Raw genomic sequence first — 25,235 nt, 5'->3', positions numbered from 1 at the left:
AAAAAATTTAGATGGATGGGTGGCCCCATCTCTCTAGTGTGGGCCATAGTCACATATTGAAGGTGGTCTTTTCAGGTTTCAACTCTCCACCCTTGGGCATTGCAGCTAATGTCATCCCCGTTGGGACCTGGGAGATTTTACATCCCTGGTTTTTGGGACTATCTAGTAGTTTCCCCCAACCTCCTCACCATACTTCTCCATATTTCAATTTATTCTCCTGGTCCCTTTGGGCTTTTTCCTATCTCCCCCAAACAAGGTGCTGCCCCCTTTTATCCTAGCTTACCCCTCTGACTCAGGTACCTCCCTCTCTCTACCTCTTGTGATTATTTTGTTCCCCCTTCTAAGTGGGATTGAAGCATCCATACTTGGGCCTTTCCTCTTGCTAAGCTTCACATGGTCTGTGTGTTGTATCATGAGTATTCTGAATTTTTGGCTAATATCCACTTACCAGTGAGTATATCCCTTGTATGTCCTTGTGGCTCTGAGTTACCTCACTCAAGATGATATGTCCTACTTTCATCCATTTGCCTGCAAAATTTGTGATGTCCTCATTTTTAATAGGTGAGTAGTATTCAATTATGCAAATGAAAACTATTTTCTGTATCCATTTTTTGGTTGAGAGATATCTGGATTATTTCCAGCTTCTGGCCATTTCATATCTATAAAAGCATGCAGTGAACAGAGTGGAGCATGTGTCTTTGTGATATGGTGGAGCATCTTTTGGGTATATTCCCAGGACTTGTATAGACGTTTCTTTAGGCAGAACTATTTTCAGTTTTCTGAGTAACAATTAAAATGGTATCCAGAGTTCTTTTTACCAGTTTTTCAGTTCCACTATCAATGGGAGAGTGTTTCTCTTTATCTACATCCTCTCCACCAACTTCTGTCCTGAGTTTTTTTGGTTTTGTTTGTTTGTTTGTTTGTTTGTTTGTTTGTTTTTATCTTAGTCACTCTGACTGGTGTAAAGAGAAAACGTGGAGTTATTTTGATTTGCCTTTTTCTGATGAATAGGGATGAAAATGAGCATTTTTTTATGTGATTCTCAGCCACTTGATATTCCTCTGTTGAAAATTTGGTATAGGTCTGTACCCCATTTTTAAAAGGTTTATTTGATTCTCTGGAGTCTCAATTCTTGAGTTCCTTTTTATATTTTAGACATTAGCCCTCTACATGACATATGGTTATGAAAGATGTGTTCCTAATCAGTAGGTTGCCAAACTGTCTTGATGACAGTGTCCTTTTCCTTACAGAAGCTTGTCAGTTCCGTGAGGTCCCAATGGTCAATAGTTGATCTTAGATCCTAAGCCATTGGTATTTTCTGTTCAGAAGCTTTTCCCCAGTGACAATATATTCAAGCCTGTTTCCCACTTTTTCTTCTATTAGATTAAGTGTATCTGATTTTATTTTGAAGTTCTTGATTCACTTGGACATGAGCTTTATACAAAGTGATGAATATGGTGTAGGGAGCTGCGACGTGCTGCGCCACAAAGATGGGCTGGTTTCCGCCTTCCACCCTCCCAATGGTGAGCACTCCTTATAGTAAACAAGTCCTTATTTGGCTATGCCTGCCTGACCTGCTAGCTTCCACATAGTGACAGCCTATCTGCATGACCCACATGGCTTGCTAGGATTGGCCAGCGCTAGCTATTTAAGTGTGGTGTGGTGGCTCCCCAGGATCAGAAGATTGTATCAAGGTTCCTGAGTAAAACTGCTTGAAGAAGATCTCTGGTCGCCTCTTCCTTGCTGGTCGAGGTTGGGTGCGACAAGTGGTGGCCCATAAGTGGACCTCCTGAGATCAGAACTTCTTGCAGTCAGGGCAGTGCTGGAAAGTTCCCAAGGTAAGGTGAGACCATAAGGACAGCGGGAAATAAGTGGCTATAAAGTCTCAGGGTAGTGAGCAAGAAAGTTCGCTGTAGCAGCGAACCGAAAGTAAAGTTCGCGGTAGCAGCAAACCGAAAGTAGCAAGACTCGAGGTGAATTTAACCATAGCAGCTTAGAAAGTTTTGTCATGGGGACCTCATAGTCTCATCCAATTTTTCTGGCTCTTCAAGAGCTGTTTGAGCGAAAGAAACTAAAAATAAAAAGGAGCACCATAGAGAGATTTCTGAGCGAATGCAATGCCATTGCACCCTGGTTCGCAGTCTCTGGTAATCTTACTGTGGCAAGTTGGGAAAAATTAGGGAAAAACCTTGATTTTGCCTGGGAACAGGGGATTCTAAGACCTGGGGTCCGTCCAGTGTGGCGCTTAGTGCGTAGTTGCCTTGAGGATCAAAAATGTTGTGAGGCAGCTATAGAGAAGCGGCAAGCTGCCCTAGAAATGCTTCAAGAGGAGAGGTCAGAAAAGCAGGGAAGCACAAAGGAGACAGACTCAGAAAGACAGATACAGAGGAGGAAACAGATGAAACAGATTCAGAAAAGGAGTTACAAGAGTTGATAGATCAACTGCAGAAACAGTCTCTAAGGAATAGACAGAAGAAGAAAAGGAAAAAGCCTAAAATGGTGGAGGAACCTCCTGGGCGGTTCCCTTCGGCTCCTCCTCCCTGCAATGTTGTAGAGGGAGGAAGTCGAGTTTTGGGTAGTACATTCTGCCCAGAAGTGTGGAAGGCAGTCCGCACACAACTACTTCTGACCTATCCTAAGGAACAGATATCCTTAGCCCTTTTTACTCTTAATTTTTAAATTTTGGATGATGATGGCCTTTCTGCCGCTGACCAACATAAGTGTCGGGGAGGCACGTTGAAAGGTTATGTGAAATGGAAAGATGTGATCACTGGCTTATGGCATGGGCCAGATCCCATGCTGGCGTGGGTGAGACGGTCTGTTTGTATGTTTCCTCAGGACTGGCAAGATCCATTGTGGGTCCGTGAAAGATTGACCAGGAGGTGCAACAAGAATGAAGATCCTGCTGTTGCTGACACTTCTCGGTGTGACCCAAGTGCTGGTACAAACGGATCCCCGGTGGGGGGTACTATCAGTGTTCCTGAGACTCATGCTGTTACGTCATGAACTTTAAGCCCACTTCTCTAATTTGTCTTAACAGTTGTCAAGTTATCTTTTAGGTAATTGGACGGGAGAATTCGATTTCTTAATGGATCCGCTACATGTAGCCATCGTGACCGTGAACTCCACACGTGCGGATGCTAGACTGGCTATGGGATTGTCATCTTGGATTGCTGCTGCAATGAATCATCTGAGGGAGTGGGAGGGTATGGGAGCCCTAGCTGGACTCTTGCTGCTGGTCTCCCTAGTGAGTTTGTGATGTCTCTGTAGAATGAGGTTTATTCAGAGGCGTCTCACGGCTATGGTGGTACAGGCATTTGCAGCCACTGAAGCAGGACAGTCCCCTGACTTAAGTCTGCCTGGCTTATGGTCATTCAGAAGACCTAGTTGCACCTCGCCCCTGAGTATGTGTGAGTGACCCTGCCCAGTGACGGGCAACTTCCCTTCTACCTAAGGCATGGAACCTTGTGGGCGACGAGGTGTCCTAAGACGGATTTAATGAAGGGATGATCCTAAGGGGGGGGGTAGCCACGCTCAGTGGTGCCTTTGCCTGCTTGATTATTTAAACAAAAAGGGGAAACTGTAGGGAGCTGTGAAGTACCGGGCCTCAAAGATGGGCTGGTTTCCGCCTTCCACCCTCCCTATGGTGAGCGCTCCTTGTAGTAAACAAGTCCTTATTTGGCTATGCCTGCCTGACCTGCTAGCTTCCGCATAATGACAGCCTATCTGCATGACCCACATGGCTTGCTAGGATTGGCCAGCGCTAGCTATTTAAGTGTGGTGTGGGGGCTCCCCAGGATCAGAAGATTGTATCAAGGTTCCTGAGTAAAACTGCTGGAAGATCTCCTCTGGTTGCGTCTTCCTTGCTGGTCGAGGTTGGGCGCGGCAATATGGATCAATTTGCATTATTCTACATACAGAATAGCAGTTGGACCAGCACCATTTGTTGAAGATGTTCTTTCTTCCATCGTACATTTTTGACTTATTTGGCAAAAATTAAGTGTCCATAGGTGTGTGGGTTTATATCTGCGTCTCCAATTCTACTCAATTGTTTAACCTGCCATTCTCTGTACCAATACCATGCAGCTTTTATCACTATTGCTCTTTAGTACACTAAGTTCAGGGATAGTGATTCCCAGTTTTTGAGAATTGATTTAGCTATCCTTAGTTATTTGTTATTCCATAAGAAGTTGAGAATTGCCCTTTCTTTTTTATTGGATATTTTATCTATTTACATTTCAACTGTTAGCCTTTCTGGTTTCACCTCTGCAAACCCCCTTTTCCATCCCCCCTCCACCTGCTTCTATCAGGGTGCTTACTTACTAATGCACACACTCCCACTTCACTGCCCTGACATTGCCCTACATCAGGGTCTCAAGCCTTCGCAGGACCAAGGGCCTCTGCTCCAATTGATGTCAGACAAGGCCATCCTCTGCTACATATGCAGCTCCAGCCATGGGTCCCTCCATTTATATGCATTGGTTGGTCGTTTAGCCACTAGGAGCTCTGGAGAGTCTGATTGGTTGATGTTATTGTTATTCCTGTGGAGTGGCAAAGCCCTTCAGCTCCTTCAGTACTTTCTCTAACTCCTTTATTGTGGTCCCCATGCTCAGTCCAATGGTTGACTGCAAGAATCTGCATCTGTATTTGTCAGGCTCTGCTAGAGCTTCTCAGAGACAGTTATATCAGTCTCCTATCAGCAAGCATTTCTTGGCATCAGAAATAGTGTCAGGATTTGCTGTCTGTGTATAATATGGGTCCCCAGGTAGGGCAGTCCCTGGATGGTCTTTTTTTCCAGTCTCTGATTCACCATTTGTCCTCATAGTTCCTTTAGGTAGGAGCAATTCTGGGTAAAATTTTGAAAAAGAGTGCATGGCCCGATCTACCAAACAGGGTACTTGCTTAACCTCTGGATATGGTCTCTACAGGTTCTTTCTCCCCTATGTAGGGCATTTCAGCTAATCTCATCCCTATTGAGTCCTGGGAGCTCTTGCTTTACTGGCATCTGGGACACCCAGATCCCCAATCACCCCCATTGCTACACATCTCTGTTCAAATTCCTGACCCTCTGTACATCATCCATATCTCCTCCCAAACTTGGTCCATCCTCCATTTTTCTTCTCACCCTCCTCTCTTCCTTTTCAGTACCTCCCACCCTCTACCTCCATGAGTATTTTTGTTCTACATCCTTAGAAGAATTGGCATACAAACTTTGGTCTTACTTCTTTGTGACCTTCATCTGTGAATTGTATCTTGGGTATTCCGAGATTTGGGGCTAATACCGACTTCTCAGTGAGTGCATACCATGTGTATTCTCTTGTGATTGGATTACCTCCCTCAGGGTGATATATTCTAGTTCATTCTATCTGCCTAAGAATTTCATAAAGTCATTGTTTTAACATCTGAGTAGTACTCCATTGTGTGAATGTACCACATTTTCAGTCAGTTGAAGGACATCTGGGTTTTTTTCCAGCTTCTAGGTATTATAAATAAGGCTGCAATGAACATAATGGAGCATGTGTCCTTGTTATATGTTGGAGGATCTTTTGTGTATATGTCCAAGAGTGGTTTAGCTGTGTCCTCACGTAGTACTGTCTATTAAGATTTGAGTCAGGATTTTGATGGGGATTGCACTGACTCAGCAGACTGTTTTAGGTAAAAAAAAAATTGCCATTGTTATTATGTTAATTTTGCAGATCTATGTTCATGGAAATTCTCTCTATCATCTGAGCTCTTTTTCATTGTTTTTCTGCAGGGACTTGAAGTTTTTGTCATGCATATTTTTCACTTGCTTGATTCAACTTGTGCCAAGATATTTTATATTATTTGTGACTATTGTGAAGGGTGTTGTTTCCTTAATTTTTTTCTCTGTCAATCATGCTTTGTATAGAGGAAGGCTACTGATATGCCTGTATTAATTTGTATCCAGCCACTATGAATAAGGTGTTCAGCAGCTGTAGTTCTCTTCTAGAATTTTTTTGAGTCACTTATGTATATTATCAAATCATCCACAAATAGTAATATGTTGACTTTTTCCTTTCAAATTCAATTCCATTCGCCCTCCTTTTGTTGTCTAATTGCTCTAGTTAGAACTATATTGATTGGATAAGAAAATGTGGTCAACATTGTATTATCACTGAGTTTCATTGGATTGCTTCAAATCTGTCAGATTTTAATACTGGCTGTTGGTTTGCTGTATATTATTTTTATTTTGTATAGGTATGTACCTTAAATTTCTGATCTCTCCACGATTTGAAGCAGTGCTTTAATTGCTCAAAGTTGTTTTAAAATCTGAGATAACCATGTGCGTTTTTTTCCTTTGAGTTATTTTATATGGTGGATTATATTGATGGATCTCCTTATAGTGAACCCCTGCTGTATCACTGGGATGAATCCTACTTGTATGTGGTGAATGATTGTTTTAAGATGTTGTTATATTCAGTGTGTGAGAATTTTATTGAATATTTTCACATGAATATTCATAAATGAATTTGTTTGATGTTCTCTTTCCCTGTTGCAGTTTTGTGTTGTTTACTTCTCAGAGTAATACTGGATTCATAGAACAAATTAGGTGTTTTCCTTCTGTTTCTATTTTATTAAATATTTTGAGAAGTATTGGTGTTAGATCTTCTTTGAAGGTCTGATAGAACTCTGTACTAAACAAATCTTGGCCAGTGCTTTTATCTTTAGTCTTTTTTTTACAGTCCAGTCCGTATTCACCACCAGTTCTGCCCTCTGACAGTTTCTCATCCCATTCCTTTTGCCCCACCTCCAAGAGGATGACCCCATGCCACCATACCCACCACAACCCCACCAGAACTCTACATTCCCTGGGGTCTCAAGTCTATCAAGGAATAGGTGCATCTTTTCTCATTGAGGCCAGACCTGGAACTCCTCTGCACAATATGTGTGGGGTCCTCGGATCAGAAAGTATATGCTGAATGGTTGGTAGTTCACTGAGAGATCATGTGGGTAAAGTTTTGTTGAGATTGCTGGTCTTCCTCTGAGGACACCCTCCTTCACAACTTATTCCAGCTTTGCCCTAATTAAACCACAGGGGACCTTGACTTCAGATTATTGGTTTCGTGTAAGAATCTTCTGTCTCAGTCAGCTGCTTGTTGGGCCTCTTGGAGGGCAGCCAGGTAAGGCTCTTGTCAGTAAGTATTCTTAGCATCAGTAATAGTGTCAGGCCTTGGAGACTACCCTTTTGATGAGGCACAAGGCCAGTCAATGGACCTCCTTTCCCTAGTCCCTTCTCCATGTTCTTTTAGACAGGAACAACTCTGGGTCACAGTTTTTGGCTGTGGAATTATAACACCATCCCTCTACTTGATGTCCCATCTTTCTACTAAAGGTAGATTCCTCAAGTTCCCTCTTCCCAGTATTGGGCATTTCATCTAAGTTTCCTCCCTTTGAGTCTTGAGGTTTTTTTTTTTTTTTTTCCATTTCCCATGTCTCTGGTACATTCTAGACGTCCCCTCCCACACACACATTTTGCAAAGAAGGTATATCCTTTTGCTTTAGGGTAAAGGGTTCTGTAGATATCTGTTAAACTCTTTTTGGTTCTTTTTTTTTCCCCGGAGCTGGGGACCGAACCCAGGGCCTTGCGCTCCCTAGGCAAGTGCTCTACCGCTGAGCTAAATCCCCAACCCCTAACTCTTTTGGTGTTTAATTCTGTTAGTTTCACTCCGTCACTATTTAGTTTCTATTTCATTGGCTTATATATTTCTGAAATCTCCCACTATTATTGTGTGTTTTGAGTTTTAGAAATGTTTCTTTTAAGAATGATGGTGCCTTGGATTTGGGGCATAGATATTCAAAATTAAGACTTTATCTTGGTGGATTTTTCCTTTAATAAATATGAAGTGTCTTTCTCCATCCTGAGTGATAATGTTTTGTTGAATATCTACTTTATTAGATATTAAAAAGGGTACTGCAGCTTGTTTCTTGGGATTGCTTACTTGGAAAACATTTTCCATCCTTTAACTCTGAGTGGTGCCTACCATTGTCACTGAGGTGTGTTTCAGCAAAATGCTGGCTCTTGCTTATGTATCCAGTCTATAAACTTGTGGCTTTTTACAGGGGAATTGAATCCATTGATACTGAGGGATATTAAAGAGCAATGTTTGTTTGTTCCTTTTGTTTTTGTTGTTAGAAGTGGTATTAGGTTTGTGTGATTGTCTTTGAGTTTGTTTTGAAATGATTTATTTCTTGTATTTTCTTGGGTATAGTCACTGTCCTTGTGTTGGATTGTTTTTTTGTGTTGACTGTTTTTGTTTGGTGTTGTTGTTGTTGTTGTTGTTGTTGTTTGGTTTTTTGTTTTTGTCTTGGTAGAATCCTGTGTATGGCGTTTTAGTAGAACAATATCATTTAAATTTGATTTTGCAGTGGAGTATCTTGGTTTAACCATCTGTAGATTAAGAGTTTTGGTGGTTAGAGTAGCCTAAGCTGGCATTTTTGTTTTATTGGGGTTACAAGATATCTTCCAAAGATTTTCTGGCTTTTAGAGTGCCTGTTGAGAATTCAGGTTTAATTCCAATAAGTCTGCCTTTACATGTTACTTGAGCTTTTTTTCTCGCTGCTTTTATTTTACTTTCCTTGTTTTATGCATTTATTGATTTGATTATTATCAGAGAGGAGAATATTCTTTTTGACACAAGCTATTTGGTGATGGAAACTTCTCAGACATTTATGGCCACTTCTTTCTTTAGATTAGGGAAATTTTTGCTGAAGGTTTTTTTGTTTGTTTGTTTTTGTTTTTTGTTTTTTTTGTTTGTTTTTTGTTTTTTTTGTTCTTTTTTTGTTTATTTGTTTGTTTGTTTGTTTTTGCCCTTTGAACTGGAAATCTTTGCTCTCTCGTATCCTTATTATTCTTTGCTTTTGTCATTTCACTGTGTCCTGAATTCCTGTATGTTTTGCATTAGGAGCATTTTGCACTCTTTATTTTCTTTGACCATTATGTCAATGTCTTCTAGTATCTCTACACTTGAAATTCTCTCTTCTCTCTCTTCTTTTCTGTTGGCGATTCTCACATTTGTAACTCCTGATTTTTTTTCTTATTTTTTCATCTCCTGGAATACCACAATTGGTAATTTCTTTAGTGTTTCTATTCCATTTTTAGGTCTTGGATGGTTTAAATCAATTCCTTGACATGTTTGATAATGGTTTTCTGTTTTTCTTTAAGGGATTTGTTTCCACTTTAAGGGTTTCTACCTTTTTGCCTTGTTCTCCTGTATTTCTTTAAGGGAGTTGTTTATGTCCTTGTTAAAGGCCTCTATCATGACCTTGAAATGGGATTTCATGTCAGATTCTTACTTTTCTCCTGTGGTAGAGTATCCAGGGCTTGCTGTGGTGGGACAACTGGGTTCTGATGATACAATGTTACATGGCTTCTGTTGCTGATGGTCTTGTGCTTGTCTTTCACTTTCTAGCTTTCTCTGGTATTAACTCCTCTGAGTGTCTCTGGCTGAAGCCTGTCCATCCTTGGAGGCACATAGAACTCTGTGACATGAGTTAGAGCAGTTCTCCTGGGAGGTAAACAGTGCTGTCTCAATTTAGGTGGGCCTCCATTATCTCTGGTTGCAACAGACCTCCTGGGAGATAGTCAGGATGTTGGGTGTGGAAGAGGGGCAAAAGAGCCAGATCTGCCCAGGCAGAGTTGCAGACCAGAAGTACCAGACAAGTTTTTTAATTTTTCCAAAGATTTATATTTTCTTGCTTATTTACATGTTTATTACTTATTTATATATTTAAATAGTTATTTTGAGACAAGCTATCATGTATTCCAGGCAGTCCTAATACTTGCCATATTGTCACGTCTAGCTTTGAACTCCTGACCTACTCTCCTATTCAGTCTCTCAAGAAATATAGCTATTTGCTACCACATCCAGTTTCAAACCATTTACTTGAAAACAGGCTAAGTCAGGAACCCAAACAATTTTTTTCACATTTTATTGTATATGTCTGGGTACTTGGCTTCATGTGTATATATGCAATACACGCATAGAGTGCCCACAGGGGCCAGAAGAGGGCACTAGATACCCTGGAACTTGAGGAGAAGGCAGTTGTGAGCTGTCATGTGGGTTCTGAAAATTAAACTTGAGTCATCTGTAAGAACACTCTGCTCTCCTAACTACTGGACCATCTCTCTGGCCTCTCAATTTTTTCTTTTCTTTTATTATATTTTTCTTTAATTACATTTCAGGTGTTATTCCCTTTCCTGGTTTCCCCTACAAAACATACCTCTCACATATCTCCTCCTCCTGTTTCTATAAGGGTGCTCACCCACCCTGTAACCAACTCCCTCCCACTTTCTTGCCCTGGCATTCTCCTACACTGAGGCATCAAACCTTCACAGGACCAAAAACTGCTTTTCCGACTGATACCCAAAAAGGCCATCCAATGCTACATATAGTGCCATGGGTCATTCCGTGTGTATATTTTGGTATGAGGCTTCATCCCTGGGAACTCAGGGGGTGGGAGGTGGTTGGTTACTGTTCTGCCTAAGGGGTTGCAAACCCCTTTGTCTCTTTCAGATGTTTTTGCAACTCCTCCATTGGGGACTCTATTCTTAGCACAATGATTAGCTATAAGCACATACCTTTGTATTTATCAGGCCCAGGCAGAGTCTCTCAGGAGATAGGTGAGACTATCAGACTCCTATCATCATGCACTTCTTGGCATCTTCAATAGATTTGGCGTTTGGTATCTGTATATGGGATGGATTTCCAGGTGGTACACTCTCTGAAAACCTTTCCTTCTGTCTCTGCTCCACATTTTGTCTCTATATTTCATCCAGTGAGTAATTTGTTCCACCTTCTAAGAAACACTGAGGAATCCACACTTTGGTCTTCCTTCTTGAGCTGCATGTGATCAATGAATTGTATATTGAGTATTCTGAGTGTTTAGACTAATACACATTTATCAGTGAGTGCATACCATATATGTTTTTATTGTGAGTGAATTGCCTCACTGAATATGATATTTTCTAGTTCCATTTATTTGCCTAAGAATTTCATGAAGTCTTTGTTTTACTAGCTGAGCAGTATTCCTGTGTGTAATGTACCACATTTTCTGCATCCATTCCTCTGTTGAAGGACATCTGTATTCTTTCTAGCATCTGGTTGCTATGAGCATAGTGGAATGTGTGCTCTTGTTATATGTTGGAGAATCTTTTGGGTATATGCCCAGGAGTAGTAGAGCTGGGTCAGGTAGTACTATGTTCAAGGTTCTGAGGAGCTGCCAGCCTAACATCCAGAGTAGTTGTATCAGCTCACAATCCCATCAAAAATAGAGGAGTGCTCCTCTTTCTGAACATCCTAACCAACATCTGCTATCACCTGAGTTCCCATTTGTCAATTGTTAATCTTACACCATAAGCAATGGGTGCTCTGTTCAGGAAATTTTCCCCTGTACCCCTGTGTCCAAGGATCTTCCCTACTTTCTCTTATATTGGATTCAGTGTACCTGGCTTTATGTGGATGTCCTTGATCTACTTGGACTTGAGCTTTGTCAAAGGTGATAAGAATGGATCGATTTGCATTCTTATACATGATCACCACCAATTGAAACAGCACCATTTGTTGAAAATGTTGTCCTTTTCCCACTGGATAGTTTTAGCATCCTTTGTCAAAAACAAGTGACCATAGGTGTGTGAGTTCATTTCTGGGTCTTCAATTCTATCTTGCCAATCCGTAACCATGGGAGGTCTTCCTATCTTCTGAGATCTTATTCACCTTCTTTCTTCAGAGATTGAAGTTCTTTCACTTACTTGGTTAGGGTTACACGAAAGTATTTCACATTATTGGTGACTATTGTGAAGGAGCTTATATCCCTAATTTCTACCTCAGTCAGTTTATGCTTTGAGTACATGAAGGCTACTGATTTGTTTGACTTAATTTTATATCCAGCCACTTATGTCACATAAGCATTCTATCTTTTCATCTAGTAATTGAGATATTTTGACTTCTGTTGTGTTGGTTGTAATGTCTCCATTTTAATTTCTAATATTTTTTATTTGAATACAGACTCTCTGCCCTCTAGTCTGGCTAAGGGTTCACCCATATTGTTGATTTTCACAAAGAACCAGTTCCAGATTTTGTTGATTCTTTGTATAGTTTATTTGGTTTCTACTTGGTTGATTTCAGTTCTGAGTTGATTATTTTCTGCCATTTATTTTTCTTGGCTCCCTTTTGTTCTAAAGTTTTCAGGTGTCCTCTCAAGCTGCTAGTGTATGCTTTCTTTTTGAAGGAACTCAGAGTCGAGTTTTACTCTTAGCACTACTTCTATTCTGCTCCATAAGTTTGGGTATAGTGTGCCTTCATTTTCATTAAATTCTAAGAAGTCTTTAATTTCTTCATTTCCTCCTTGACCAAGTCATCTTTGAGTAGAGCCTTATAAGTTTCTATGTATATGTGGGCTTTCTGTTATTGAATACTAGCCTTAGTCTCTGGTGATCTGATAGGATACATGGGGTTAGTTCAATTTTCTTGTATCTGTTAAGGGATATTTTTTGACCATTGAGATGGTCAATTTAGAAGAAAATTCCATGAGGTGCAGAAAAGGAAGTTTATTCTTTGGTTTTAGGATAGAATGTTTTATAGATATCTGTTAAATCCATTTGGTTCATAACTTCTGTTAGTTTCACTGTGTCTCTAATTAGTTTCTGTTACCATGATCTATCCATTGCGGAGAGTGGGGTATTGAAGTCCCCACTATTATTTATTTTGTGAGGTCCAGTATGTGCTCTGAGCTTAACAACACTAACTCTTCTTTTATAAATGTGGGTGTTCCCTCCTTTGGAACATATATATTCTAAATTAAGAGTTCATCTTCATAAATTTTTTTCTTTGAAAAGTTTGAATTGTCCTTCCTTGGCTTTTTTGAAAACTTTTAGTTGAAATTTGATTTTAATTAATAGTAGAATGGCTACTCCATCCTTTTTCTTGGGATGATTTGCTTGGATATTTTTTCCAGGCTTTTACTCTGAGGTAGTGTCTATCTTTTCATTGACATGTGTTTCCTCTATGCAGTAAAATGCAGGGTCTAGTTCGTATCCAGTCAGTTAGTCTATGTCTTTTTTTTTAATCTTTAAGAACTTTTATTGTTTGTATTTACATTTCAATAGGGCTTTAATAAATGTATTCTTCATGACTCTATTTAACAGGTAATGAGGAATGTGACTAATTTTATTGTAAGGTGTTCCTCTTTAAGTGTTTGCTCCTCAAGATGCAATATGTCATGTGATGAAAATTGGCAATTGGCATATAAGTAAACATAAGATACAAACATGCCTCTCTTATTTTTTTTTCTTTTTTTTTCTTAACTTGAGTATTTCTTATATATATTTCCAGTGTTATTCCCTTTCCTGGTTTCCGGGCAAACATACCCCACCCCCCTCCCCTTCCTTATGGGTGTTCCCCTCCCAACCCTCCCCACATTGCCGCCCTCCCCCCAACAGTCTAGTTCACTGGGGGTTCAGTCTTAGCAGGACCCAGGGCTTCCCCTTCCACTGGTGCTCTTACTAGGATATTCATTGCTACCTATGAGGTCAGAGTCCAGGGTCAGTCCATGTATAGTCTTTAGGTAGTGGCTTAGTCCCAGGAGGCTCTGGTTGCTTGGCATTGTTGTACATATGGGGTCTCGAGCCCCTTCAAGCTCTTCTAGTTCTTTCTCTGATTCCTTCAACAGGGTTCCTATTCTCAGTTCAGTGTTTTCCTGCTGGCATTCGCCTCTGTATTTGCTGTATTCTGGCTGTGTCTCTCAGGAGAGATCTACATCCGGCTCCTGTCGGTCTGCACTTCTTTGCTTCATCCATCTTGTCTAATTGGGTGGCTGTATATGTATGGGCCACATGTGGGGCAGGTTATGAATGAGTGTTCCTTCAGTCTCTGTTTTAATCTTTGCCTCTCTCTTCCCTGCCAAGGGTATTCTTGTTCCCCTTTTAAAGGAGTGAAACATTCACATTTTGATCATCCGTCTTGAGTTTCATTTGTTCTAGGTATCTAGGGTAATTCAAGCATTTGGGCTAATAGCCACTTATCAATGAGTGCATACCATGTATGTCTCTCTGTGATTGGGTTAGCTCACTCAGGATGATATTTTCCAGTTCCAACCATTTGCCTACGAATTTCATAAAGTCCTTGTTTTTGATAGCTGAGTAATATTCCATTGTGTAGATGTACCACATTTTCTGTATCCATTCCTCTGTTGAAGGGCATCTGGGTTCTTTCCAGCTTCTGGCTATTATAAATAAGGCTGCGATGAACATAGTGGAGCACGTGTCTTTTTTATAGGTTGGGGCATCTTTTGGGTATATGCCCAAGAGAGGTATAGCTGGATCCTCAGACAGTTCAATGTCCAATTTTCTGAGGAACCTCCAGACTGATTTCCAGAATGGTTGTACCAGTCTGCAATCCCACCAACAATGGAGGAGTGTTCCTCTTTCTCCGCATCCTTGCCAGCATCTGCTGTGACCTGAGTTTTTGATCTTAGCCATTCTCACTGGTGTGAGGTGAAATCTCAGGGTTGTTTTGATTTGCATTTCCCTTATGACTAAAGATGTTGAACATTTCTTTAGGTGTTTCTCAGCCATTCGGCATTCCACAGCTGTGAATTCTTTGTTTAGCTCTGAACCCCATTTTTAATAGGGTTATTTGTCTCCCTGCGGTCTAACTTCTTGAGTTCTTTGTATATTTTGGATATAAGGCCTCTATCTGTTGTAGGATTGGTAAAGATCTTTTCCCAATCTGTTGGTTGCCGTTTTGTCCTAACCACAGTGTCCTTTGATTTACAGAAGCTTTGCAGTTTTATGAGATCCCACTTGTCGATTCTTGATCTTAGAGCATAAGCCATTGGTGTTTTGTTCAGGAAATTTTTTCCAGTGCCCATGTGTTCCAGATGCTTCCCTCGTTTTTCTTCTATTAGTTTGAGTGTGTCTGGTTTGATGTGGAGGTCCTTGATCCACTTGGACTTAAGCTTTGTACAGGGTGATAAGCATGGATCGATCTGCATTCTTCTACATGTTGCCCTCCAGTTGAACCAGCACCATTTGCTGAAAATGCTATCTTTTTCCATTGGATGGTTTTGGCTCCTTTGTCAAAAATCAAGTGCCCATAAGTGTGTGGGTTCATTTTTGGGTCTTCAATTCTATTCCATTGGTCTATCTGTCTGTCTCTGTACCAGTACCATGCAGTTTTTATCACTATTGCTCTGTAATACTGCTTGAGTTCAGGGATAGTGATTCCCCCTGAAGTCCTTTTATTGTTGAGGATAGTTTTAGCTATCCTGGGTTTTTTGTTATTCCAGATGAATTTGCAAATTGTTCTGTCTAACTCTTTGAAGAATTGGATTGGAATTTTGATGGGGATTGCATTGAATCTGTAGATCGCATTTGGTAGAATGCCCATTTTTATGATATTATTCCTGCCAATCCATGAGCATGGGAGATCTTTCCATCTTCTGAAGTCTTCTTCAATTTCTTTCTTCAGTGTCTTGAAGTTCTTATTGTACAGATCTTTTACGTGCTTGGTTAAAGTCACACAGAGGTACTTTATAATATTTGGGTCTATTATGAAGGGTGTCCTTTCCCTAATTTCTTGCTCGGCTTGTTTCTCTTTTGTGTAGAGGAAGGCTACTGATTTATTTGAGTTAATTTTATACCCAGCCACTCTGCTGAAGTTGTTTATCAGGTTTAGTAGTTCTCTGGTGGAACTTTTGGGATCACTTAAATATACTATCATATCATCTGAAAATAGTGATATTTTGACTTCTTCTTTTCCCTTGATCTCCTTTTGTTGTCTGATTGCTCTGGCTAGAACTTCAAGAACTATATTGAATAAGTAGGGAGAGAGTGGACAGCCTTATCTAGTCCCTGATTTTAGTGGGATTGCTTCAAGTTTCTCTCCATTTAGTTTAATGGTAGCAACTGGTTTGATGTATATGGCTTTTACTAGGTTTAGGTATGGGCCTTGAATTCCTATTCTTTCCAGGACTTTTATCATGAAGGGGTGTTGAATTTTGTCAAATGCTTTCTCATCCTCTAATGAAATGATCATGTGGTTTTGATCTTTCAGTTTGTTTATATAATGGATCACGTTGGTGGTTTTCCGTATATTACACCATCCCTGCATGCCTGGGATGAAGCCTACTTGATCATGGTGGATGATTGTTTTGATGTGCTCTTGGATTCGGTTTGCCAGAATTTTATTGAGTATTTTTGTGCCGATATTCATAAGGGAAATTGGTCTGAAGTCTCTTTCTTTGTTGGGTCTTTGTGTGGTTTAGGTATAAGAGTAATTGTGGCTTCATAGAAGGAATTCGGTAGTGATCCATCTGTTTCAATTTTGTGGAATAGTTTGTAAAATATGGTATGAGGTCTTCTATGAAGGTTTGATAGAATTCTGCACTAAACCTGTCTGGACCTGGGCTCTTTTTGGTTGGGAGACCTTTAATGACTACTTCTATTTCCTTAGGAGTTATGGGGTTGTTTAACTGGTTTATCTGTTCCTGATTTAACTTCGGTACCTGGTATCTGTCTAGGAAATTGTCCATTTCCTGTAGATTTTCAAGTTTTGTTGAATATAGGCTTTTATAGTAAGATCTGATGATTTTTTGAATTTCCTCTGAATCTGTAGTTATGTCTCCCTTTTCATTTCTGATTTTGTTAATTTGGACACACTCTCTGTGTCCTCTTGTTAGTCTGGCTAAGGGTTTATCTATCTTTTTGATTTTCTCAAAGAACCAACTTTTGGTTCTGTTGATTCTTTCTATGGTCCTTTTTGTTTCTACTTGGTTGATTTCAGCTCTGAGTTTGATTATTTCCTGCCTTCTACTCCTCCTGGGTGTATTTGCTTCTTTTTGTTCTAGAGTCTTTAGGTGTGCTGTCAAGCTGCTGACATATGCTCTTTCCTGTTTCTTTCTGCAGGCACTCAGTGCTATGAGTTTTCCTCTTAGCACAGCTTTCATTGTGTCCCATAAGTTTGGGTATGTTGTACCTTCATTTTCATTAAATTCTAAAAAGTCTTTAATTTCTTTCTTTATTTCTTCCTTGACCAGATTATCATTGAGTAGAGCATTGTTCAATTTCCACGTATATATGGACATTCTTCCCTTATTGTTATTGAAGACCAATTTTGGGCCGTGGTGGTCCGATAGCACGCATGGGATTATTTCTATCTTTCTGTACCTGTTGAGGCCTGTTTTTTGACCAATTATATGGTCAATTTTGGAGAAAGTACCATGAGGAGCTGAGAAGGTATATCCTTTTGCTTTAGGATAGAATGTTCTATAAATATCCGTTAAGTCCGTTTGGCTCATGACTTCTCTTAGTCTCTTTAATTTCTGTTTCCATGATCTGTCCCTTGATGAGAGTGGGGTGTTGAAATCTCCTACTATTATTGTGTGAGGTGCAATGAGTGTTTTGAGTTTTAGTAAGGTTTCTTTTACGTATGTAGGTGCCCTTGTATTTGGGGCATAGATATTTAGGATTGAGAGTTCATCTTGGTGGATTTTTCCTTCGATGAATATGACGTGTCCTTCCTTAACTTTTTTGATGACTTTTAGTTGAAAATTGATTTTATTTGATATTAGAATGGCTACTCCAGCTTGCTTCTTCCGACCATTTGCTTGGTTATGTTTGTGTGCTTTTCTTCTCTTTGTTTTGTTGCCAAGACGATTAGTTTCTTGCTTCTTCTAGGGTATAGCTTGCCTCCTTATGTTGAGATTACCATTTATTATCCTTTGTAGTTCAGGATTTGTAGAAAGATATTGTGTAAATTTGGTTTTGTCATGGAATATCTTGGTTTCTCCATCTATGTTAATTGAGAGTTTTGCAGGATACAGTTACCTGGGCTGGCATTTGTGTTCTCTTAGGGTCTGTATGACATCAGTCCAGGATCTTCTGGCCTTCATAGTTTCTGGCGAAAAGTCTGGTGTGATTCTGATAGGTCTGCCTTTATATGTTACTTGACCTTTTTCCCTTACTGCTTGTAATATTCTTTCTTTATTTTGTGCGTTTGGTGTTTTGACTATTATGTGACGGGAGGTGTTTCTTTTCTGGTCCAATCTATTTGGAGTTCTGTAGGCTTCTTGAATGCCTATGGGTATCTCTCTTTTTAGGTAAGGGAAGTTTTCTTCTATGATTTTGTTGAAGATATTTACTGGTCCTTTGAGCTGGGAGTCTTCACTCTCTTCTATACCTATTATCCTTAGTTTGATCTTCTCATTGAGTCCTGGATTTCCTGTATGTTTTGGACTCATAGCTTTTTCCGCTTTACATTATCTTTGACAGTTTAGTCAATGATTTCTATGGAATCTTCTGCTCCTGAGATTCTCTCTTCCATCTCTTGTATTCTGTTGGTGAACCTCGTATCTACAGCTTCTTGTCTCGTTTTTTGGTTTTCTATATCCAGGGTTGTTTCCATGTGTTCTTTCTTGATTGCTTCTATTTCCATTTTTAATTCCTTCAACTGTTTGATTGTGTTTTCCTGGAATTCTTTCAGGGATTTTTGTGTCTCCTCTCTATGGGCTTCTACTTGTTTATTTATGTTTTCGTGGAATTCTTTCAGGCATTTTTGCGATTCCTCTCTGTAGGCTTCTACTTGTTCTCTAAGGGAGTTCTTCACGTCTTTCTTGAAGTCCTCCAGCATCATGATCAAATATGATTTTGAAACTAGATCTTGCTTTTCTTGTGTTTGGATATTCCATGTTTGTTTTGATGGGAGAATTGGGCTCCGATGGTGCCATATAGTCTTGGTTTCTGTTGCTTGGGTTCCTGTGCTTGCCTCTCGCCATCAGATTATCTCTAGTGTTACTTTGTTCTGCTATTTCTGACAGTGGCTAGACTGCCCTATAAGCCTGTGTGTCAGGAGTGCTGTAGACCTGTTTTCCTGTTTCTTACAGCCTGTTATGGGGACAGAGTGTTCTGCTTTCAGGCATGTAGTTTTTCCTCTCTACAGGTCTTCAGCTGTTCCTGTGGGCCTGTGTCTTGAGTTCACCAGGCAGGTCTCTTGCAGCAGTAAAGTTGGTCTTACCTGTGGTCCCGAGGCTCAAGTTCGCTCGCGGGGTGCTGCCCAAGAGCTCTCTGCGGCAGCAGCAACCAGGAAGATCTGCGCTGCCGTTTCCGGGAGCTTCAGTGCACCAGGGTTCCAGATGGCTTTTGGTGTTTTCCTCTGGCGTCTGAGATGTGTGTGCAGAGTGCAGTCTCTTCTGGTTTCCCAGGCGTGTCTGTCTCTCTGAAGGTTTAGCTCTCCCTCCCATGGGATTTGGGTGCAGAGAACTGTTTATCTTGTCTGTTTCCTTCAGGTTCCGGTGATGTCTCAGACGCAGCGGTCCTGCCGCTTCTGGGCCCTCCTCCACGGGAACCCAGAGGCCTTATACAGTTTCCTCTTGGGCCAGGGATGTGGGCAGGGGTGGGCAGTGTTGGTGGTCTCTTCTGCTCTGCAGCCTCAGGAGTGCCCACCTGACCAGTCGGTGGGGTCTCTCACCCACGGGGTATGGGAGCAGAGAGCTGCTGTTGGCTGGGATCTGTGGGTGTGGGACTCCCGGTAAACACAGGAGGTGCCCGGTCCTAGAGGAATTCTGCCTCTGTGTGTCCCGAGTTCACCAGGCAGGTCTCTTGCAACAGAAAAGTTGGTCTTACCTGTGGTCCTGAGGCTCAAGTTCCCTTGCGGGGTGCTGCCCACGAGCTCTCTGAGGCGGCAGCAACCAGGAAGATCTTCGCCGCCATTTCCGGGCTAGTCTATGTCTTTTTATTGGGGAATTGAGTCCATTGATGTTAAGATATATTAACAAAAAGTGATTGTTGCTCCTTCTTATTTTTGTTGATAGACGTGGAATTATGTTTGTGTGGCTTTCTTCTTTTGGGTTACTTGAAAGAAGATTACTTTCTAGCTTTCAATAGGGTGTAGTTTCCCTCCTTGCATTGGAATTTTCCATCTCTTATCCCTTGTAGGGCAGGATTTGTGGAACGATATTGTGTAAATTTAGTTTTGTCATGGAATATATTGGTTCTTTCATCTATGGTAATTAAGAGTTTTGCTAAGATCTGTATGAGCTCTGCTGAAGATCCTCTGACTTTCAGAGTCTCTAGTGAGAATTCTCATGTAATTCTGATAGGTCTCTTTATATGTTACTCGACCATTTTCCCTTACTGATTTTTCTTTCTTTGTTTTGTACATTTTGTATTTTGATTATTATGAGACAGGAGGAATTTCTTTTATGGTCCAATCAACTTGGATTTCTATAGGCTTCTTGTATGTTTATGGTCATCTCTTTCTTTAGGTTAGGGAAGTTTTCTTCTAGAATTTTGTTGAAGGTATTTACCAGCCCTCTTTGGAATCTTAATTCTCTTCTATACCTATCATCATTAATTTTGGTTTTCTGATTGTGTCTTGGAGTTCCTGCATTGGTATTAGGTCTTCTATGAAGGTCTGATAAAATTCTGCACTAAACCCATTTGGTCCTGAATTCTTTTTGGTTTGGAGACTTAATAACTGCTTCTATTTTTTTAGGAGTTATAGGGCAATTTAGATGGTTTATCTGATCCTGATTTAACTTTGGTCCTGGTTTCTGTCTAGAAAATTGTCCATATCCTCCAGATTTTCCAGTTTTATTGAGTATTGGCTATTGTAGTAGGAACTGCTGGCTTTTTCTTGTTTGTTTGTTTGTTTTGTTTTGTTTTTGTTAATTTTCTCAGATTCTGTTCTTATGTCTCCCATTTCATTTCTGATTTTGTTAATTTGAATACTGTCTCTGTGCCCTCTGGTTACTCTGGATAAGGACTTATTTCTCTTGTTGATTTTCTCAAAGAACCAAGCCCTGGTTTTCTTGATTCTTTGTATAGTTCTTTTTGTTTCAACTTGGTTGATTTCAGCCCTGATTTTGATTATTTCCTGCCTTCTACTCCTCTTGGGTATATTTGCTTCTCTTTCTCTTAGAGCTTATAAGTGTACTGTTAGAAAAAGCAATTTGCAAATTAACTTGCAATAACAAGAAATACAGGATAAGATAGCAAATACTACTCTCAACAATATATGAACTTCTGGGGGAATCACCATAGCAGACTAAAGGCTGTATTACAGAGCAATTGTGACAAAAACTGGATGGTATTGGTATAGGGACAGGAAGGTAGATCAATGGAATAGAACTGAAGACCCAGAAATGAACTCACACACTTATGGTCACTTGATATTTGACAAAGGAGCTAAAACCATCTTTTGCAAAACAGATAGCATTGTTAATATATGGTGCTGGTTCAATTGGTAGTCACCATGTATAAAAAGGCAAACTGATCCTTTCTTATCACCCTGTGCAGAGTTCAAGTCCAAGTGGATAAAGGACTCAAACTAACAGAAGAAAAAGTTGTGAAGAGCCTGGAACACATGGGTACTGGAGAAAATTTCCTGAACAGAACACCAATGGCTTATGCTCTAAGGTAAAAAAATCACTAATTTTACGTCACAAAATTGCAAAGCTTCTGTAAGGCAAAGGACATTGTCATAAGGACAAAATGGAAAGCAACTGTTGGGTGAGGCTCAGTAGTGCTGAAGTTAGCCACTCTAACATGGTTTATCTTTCTATAGTCCTGTACTGGGTGACAATTGCTAGTGCCCAGCTGGCAGGAGCGGTGTGTTCCCACCCCAAGCTGGAGAAGCTGGGAGATGTGTGGCTTAATTCCTTCTCATGCCTCCCCTAACATCAGGTACTGGGTCACTGAGACAGGGTCAGCTTGGGTCTTAAGGGCCCCATACACAGCCTGCAGATACACATATACATGGCCTCACACAGTCATTTCAGCCCATGCAAGCCATTTTGGAATGCAAATCTCTCCTGAACAAGGGATGGGGCAGTCAGGGATGACCATTAACGAGTGGGATACCCGGCCCATCCTCAGGTCTACAATTCTTCTGGTAGTCCATGATTTTTTTTTCTGGAGACTGGCCTGTCAGCTTGGAGGACTGAGTGTTGGACCCCAGTATTCTGTCTTCCCTCGGGGCTAACACCTTTCTGTTTTTGGGGAGTGCTTTTCCGCAGACCTGGGATTTCCTGCTCCTAGGTTCTGTTTGTTAGGGCACTATAGAGCCAAGTGGTCCCTCTACTTGCAGTAGGTACACTGGTCCTTTTTGATAGGTTCTGTCTCTCTTCTTTGGCTTCCCTAACTATTGTACCCAGGATCCTACAGCAAATTCCTTTCCTGTCACATTTTTTTCTTGCATCTCTCTTTCATCTTCTTCCTTTCTCTTTCTCTGTTCCTTCTCCTCCTCTCTCTCCCTGTTGTGGTAGACTTGTTTAGCAGCTTGCACTAAATCCCTCAACAACTTATTCTGTAGTCCCTCTAGCCTCTGAAGTTTTTTAATGATAGCTCTACTAGCCTATCCTGTAAAAGCCATAGTCACAGTAGCTTTGTGTTCCTGGCTGCTGGGGTCATAGTGTGTATATCGGCAGAATGGAACCTTCAAGAACCACTCTAGAAAGACTGAGGGTGACTCATCTCGTCCCTTGTTAGCCTCACATACATTGGTCAAATAGGTGTCATCCTGCCACCCTGTTGAGACCTGCCAATGGTGTCTGGTGGTAGACCTAAGATGCTCTTCACCTCCTGCTGTGTTAGTAGTCCCATTCAGGTCAAATTAGGGAAAATTCGCTGTTGATGACAGCCTGGTCAATTGTGGTGCCCCCATGTCTGAGGGGGCAATCTGTCCAGATTGCCATCCTCATCCGGGTCCATATTGCCTGTCCCTGTTCTGACGTTCCCTCGCTATGCTACCCCCTTGCTGGGGTCCGTGGAGGGGCCATGGGAACTGGGGTCATGGTAAGGGGTGGCAGATCCATCAGCAGCTGATCCCCAGTGAAAGACTCCTGGGGGATGTTCTTTACAGACTCGTTGGTCTCTATAGGGTTCTTTTTCATGACCAGAACCTGTAAGAGTCTTGGAGACAAATAAAAGTTTTTATACAAGAAGTGGGGGAGGGGTCCTCCACTTTGGCCTTCAAACTTCTCATTTGAATATTTGCTACTACCACCAAGATCTGCACTTGTAGCTGGCTCCACCTGGTCCTGTGTCCTTGGCTTCAAGGTGGGGCCCAACACCTCAAGGTGAGTTAGCCTCCAGGGGCAGCCAGCCAAAGTCAATTCGAGACCCCGGGGTCACACACCTGCGGCCACTCCCGTCCCATTCTGACTGCCAGTGACGGCCCGGTATGGGCCAGAAATTCAAGCACCATCCACTTTCAGGGTTAGTTGTTCCCCACTAGATCCAACCAGGTCTTGGTCTGAGTACCCTAGGGGTTCTGGCCTAGAGACTCTTTCCTCTAGTGGTTAACTAAGGTGCTTAACAGGGTAGATTCAGTCTATCCCATGTCCAAAAATAGTGTCAGTCACAGTCCAAGTCCAAGAACACAGAAAAAGACAATCCACACAGTTTCACCCCTGCCACGGGTGCAGAACAGGACTGAAGTCCATAAACAAAGAGAAAAAAGACAACGAACAGGCAGCTTGCTCCTCTCATGGCCACAGAATCTAGGTTCGGGTGATCTGCCAGCTTACACTGGAATCGAGTCACAGGCATTCCATATAATCCTCAGGGCCAGGGCATAGTAGAACAAGCCCATCAGACCTTAAAGAATATGCTTCAACATTTAATAAAACCCACAGATGCCTTCTTTGTACTTAATTTCTTATCTCTAGATATTGAAGGCCAGTTGGCTGTTGACTGCTTGTGGCATCCTAGGTCACAGGACTCCCACACATTAGTGCAATGGAAAGATCCCCTTACGGGGCAGTGGAAAGAACCAGACCCCATCCACATCTGGGGACAAGGATCTGCTTGTATATATGACAAAGAAAGTCCTGGCCCAAGATGTTTGCCAGAAAGTCTTATAAGAACTATTAACCCACGTATGTACAGAATGGACCTGTCATCTCCTCCTGAGACTCATCTCTTTTCTCTTCCAGATACTGCTCCAGAAAAAGATCCTTGTGATCCTGCTGCTAACGAAGGTGACCTCCATCCCTCATCACCACCAGGCCAAATGCTCTAATAATAGACATATGCCTTGGAACTATACCTGGATAGTTCTTAGAGAAAGTCAGGATGAGGCTTAGTCAATATCATGGACCTCTAATGCTATCTGGTGGCCTACTTAACTCCACCCAGACCCCTGTAAACTAGCCCTTGGGCCTGTAGCCCCCTGGGGCCTTGAACCTTTGCCTTGAGTTACAAGTTGCCCCAGAGGATAATATGCCCACAATTTGTTCATTTCGGTCCACAGATCTGTCCAGCCTGGCTGCAATAAAGCAATTAGACGCACCTTGCTCCAGGCCACTATTGTATATGTATGCTTTGGATATCCCAGAGGTCATGCTTTCCTCAATAAATGTGGTGGTGAGTCTGATTACTACTGTGCCTCCTGGGGATGTGAGACCACAGGAACAACTTATTGGGAACCATATTCTTCTTGGAATTAGATCACAGTGTCTAGAAATTTCTCTCCCCTCTCTAACTATATCAACCACAGCCCTTGAGGCTGGTGTCTTCCCCTAGACATTAAATTCACAGACCACACAAAGAACACACTGGATGCATTGCTTCTCATGGGGCCTCTGCCTATATCAGTATGAGACTGACACAGGTCTCACTTTTACCATAAAACTTCTCAAGGAACCCGTCCATGCTTCCAAGTCAATATCAATTGGGCCTAATCCCATCTTAGTACCTCCATTCCAATCTCCTTCAAAACCACAGTCCCCTACCCCGGTTAACCATGTTCCCACACTATCAGTTTCTTCTCCCCAGAACCTCGTCTTTACCCTAATAAATCAAACCTTTCTTATGCTTAATGCTACCTCCTCCATCCTTGTGGACAAACATTGCTGGCTATGTTATCACTCTCAGGCACCCTTCTATGAGGGAATTGCTATTCCTGGAACATTTTTTTCCCATCAATGACTCTCAACATTGCCTCTGGCAACCTGGAGAATGGAATGATTTGTCCCTCTCCCAGTTCTCTAGATTGGGCGTTTGTGTCACCCTTATAACTCCCCCCTCACAGTATGCCTGCCTTTGTATTTTCACCCTTGTCCCTGATAAAAATAGCCAATATCTGCTGCCCTCTAATGATGCCTGGTGTGTTTGCCTTAACAGCCTTACTCCCTGCCTTTCAACTGCCACCCCCCACCAAAATTCTGACTTTTCCATTCTTGTACAATTAGTCCCATGACAAATCTACTAACATTCA

The 25,235-nt window shown here is 41.3% G+C and overlaps 1 long non-coding RNA gene across 1 annotated transcript; it reads left to right on the top strand.

The window, feature by feature from the left end:
* The first annotated feature begins 1,582 nt into the window (after positions 1 to 1,582).
* LOC148003967 (uncharacterized) lies at positions 1,583 to 24,392 on the top strand. Its single transcript, XR_015628182.1, has 4 exons — positions 1,583 to 1,838; positions 2,839 to 3,059; positions 21,314 to 21,433; positions 23,953 to 24,392. It is a non-coding gene; the product is annotated as an uncharacterized LOC148003967 (long non-coding RNA).
* The last annotated feature ends 843 nt before the right edge of the window (positions 24,393 to 25,235 follow it).

This window comes from Rattus norvegicus, chromosome 8 (genome assembly GCF_021556685.1).
Source record: "Rattus norvegicus strain SHRSP/BbbUtx chromosome 8, alternate assembly SHRSP_T2T, whole genome shotgun sequence".
In the NCBI taxonomy this organism is placed as follows: Eukaryota; Metazoa; Chordata; class Mammalia; order Rodentia; family Muridae; genus Rattus; species Rattus norvegicus.
The sequence above is the reverse complement of the archived record's forward strand: the minus strand, read 5'-3'. Positions and strand labels throughout refer to the sequence as shown.